This window comes from Octopus bimaculoides, chromosome 26 (genome assembly GCF_001194135.2).
Source record: "Octopus bimaculoides isolate UCB-OBI-ISO-001 chromosome 26, ASM119413v2, whole genome shotgun sequence".
NCBI classification, from domain to species: domain Eukaryota; kingdom Metazoa; phylum Mollusca; class Cephalopoda; order Octopoda; family Octopodidae; genus Octopus; species Octopus bimaculoides.
The window spans coordinates 24,334,309-24,336,957 of record NC_069006.1 but is presented as its reverse complement, the minus strand read 5'-3'; the positions used below and the strand labels follow the sequence as shown (position 1 = coordinate 24,336,957).

The 2,649-nt window shown below is 41.0% G+C and overlaps 2 non-coding genes across 2 annotated transcripts; both read right to left on the bottom strand.

Annotated features, from left to right (window-relative positions):
* Positions 1 to 1,595: 1,595 nt before the first annotated feature.
* On the bottom strand, positions 1,596 to 1,667 carry Trnap-cgg (transfer RNA proline (anticodon CGG)). Its single transcript has one exon. It is a non-coding gene; the product is annotated as a tRNA-Pro (tRNA).
* An 816-nt stretch (positions 1,668 to 2,483) lies between these two features.
* On the bottom strand, positions 2,484 to 2,555 carry Trnap-cgg (transfer RNA proline (anticodon CGG)). The gene has a single exon. It is a non-coding gene; the product is annotated as a tRNA-Pro (tRNA).
* Positions 2,556 to 2,649: the final 94 nt, after the last annotated feature.

Here is a 2,649-nt window from a genome sequence, read left to right as displayed (position 1 = left end):
CCTTCGCTCCATTACAAAAAAACAAAAACAAAAAAAAAACCGGCGTTCCCCTTAGGAATTCCCGGCATGCAAAGCATTCGTTACATAACATAAAAAAGATGTAAAATAAGTAATTAGATTTTCACGTAAATCTTTTTAATTATGTTTTGCAGATGGGAAGAAGCTACACACACATGATGTATTCTTCTTGTTATGTTCTTTTACTTGTTTCAGGCATTTGACTGCGGCCATGCTGGAGCATCGCCTTTAGTCGAGCAAATCGACCCCGGGACTTATTCTTTGGAAGCCTAGTACTTATTCTATCGGTAGCTTTTAACGAACCGCTAAGTTACGGAGATGTAAACACACCAGCATCGGTTGTCAAACGATGATGGGGGGACAAACACAGACACACATACATATATATACATAGATACGACGGGCTTCTTTCAGTTTCCGCCTACCAAATCCACAATCTACTCACAAGGCTTTTGTCGGCCCGAGGCTATAGTAGAAGACACTTGCCCAAGGTGCCACGCAGTAGGAATGAACCCGGAACCATGTGGTTGGTAAGCAAGCTACTTACCACACAACCACTTAATCAATATTATTTATTGCTGTTTTCTTGCCTCCAATTTTCAACTTTCTCTACGATATTTTCTTCAGTCTTGTTTATTCTTCATCATTGCCTCAAAAACACATCTCTCTTCTTCCGACATATTGTTTACTCGGAAATCATTCAAGTAGATAAGATTTATTCGACCTTCATTGCGTTTTAATGTGTTGCCTTTGATGAAAAAAACGTAGATTATTAAGAAAGGAAGGAAGCTGGCAGAATTGGTAGATCACCGGATTGATTACTTCCGTTTTGTTCTAAACTTTTCGTGTGTGGTGTTTAATTACAAGATTCTTTGCATTCCGGGTCCAATATCCTGCGTTTGTCAAGTTTGCTTTTAATCCTGCTGGTGGGGCTGATAAAGATAACAGCACCAGCGAATTAAATACGACGGTTGATATAATCAACCGTTTATTTTTTTCACCGAATGGATTCTCTCGTCGCTTCGACGAATAAGGGGTCGCAAGGAAAGAGCTGAGTTCTGCGAGAAACGACCATCATCCTATGGCCGCTTATGTGCAAGGTCAAAATTAAAGATGTCTAGTAGCATCCTCCACCTGACCTTGTCGCCACTTACTTATGTGATGGTGTTGGGGGCAAGGGCCTTGCTTTGCCAAATAACCTGCACGATGACTATCAGTGGCAATAGATTGTGCAGATCAATGCAAGAGGGGGGCGCCGACAAGTTCCAGGCTTTGGGTAAAAGAAAATACAGGATGAGGATCAGTTAATTATGATTTTATTCAACATATTCTCCTCTCACATTCACACACTTATTGCAGGGGTCCTTCAGTTTTTCTAAGCCCTGTAAAAGAACTGGGAAGGTTGGACTGTTTTGCAATGCTCTTAAAGCCAGAAACTTTTCAGCACCCCTCATATACATGTGTGTGTACTTTTGTCTAAGTACGCGTGACACTACGACATATATATGTATTATATCCAACACATACACGCATAAAAATGTCGAAAAGAAGTAAAAAAAAAATAAATAAAATTTAACGGGCCCGTCCGGGATTCGAACCCGGGACCTCTCGCACCCGAAGCGAGAATCATACCTCTAGACCAACGAGCCAGACACTAGTAAACTTACAATAAAAACTTATCAACCAGAGTCATCTGTATATCGTGCAACATGTTGCATTTGTTTCGATCTGTTTTTAACCTTCACCGCCCCTTCCCACACCATCTTATCTTTCTTATGCCCCCACAACCTTGGTCAATACTGATCCAGTAGGTACGTTACAGATGCAGAGCGACGGTGATTAAAGAAAAATTTCACTGTTATTTCATCTATCTATCTATCTATCTATCTATCTATCTATCTATCTATCTATCTATCTATATCTATCGTATTTGATATACCTGTGTGTGTCTATGTTGCCTATAGAAATATCACTGACCAGTCTGAATTATTCCCGTGTCTTTCCAGCTGACGATAAGATCGAATAGTTGCTGTGCTGATGACGCCTATTGAGATAGAAACACATACATACATTAGAAAGTGTGAAAAACAAGTCATATTGCTGGAATATATTCTACTGAAATTGACAACATCAATGTGAGGGAGGAGCATGGTGCTGACTAAGTATTTCAACCTCCATTCAACCCCTGTAATTCCTCGCCGACCCGCTAAGGGGTCTCTCGGACCCCCTTTGGCGACCTCTGATTTAACCAAGGATACACACACACATATATATATATCTAGTGGCTGTGGTGAACCAATACAAGCACATCCTATAGTAAAAGACACTTGCTCAAAGTGCCACGCAGTGGAACTGAACCCGGAACCATGTGATAGGAAAGAAAACCTCATACCACGGATTCACTACCGTGCCGTATTAGTAAAATTACTAAAAATAACGATAAGTGGGGGGAAAAAACTATATTTGGGCTCGTCCGGGAATTGAACCCGGGACCTCTCGCACCCGAAGCGAGAATCATACCCCTAGACCAACGAGCCGGACAACAAAGATCGCCATATATAATAGAGATATCATCAAGAACCATCTGAATGTCGTGTGACATGTCACTGTCTTTTGACCTGTTTTTTTTAC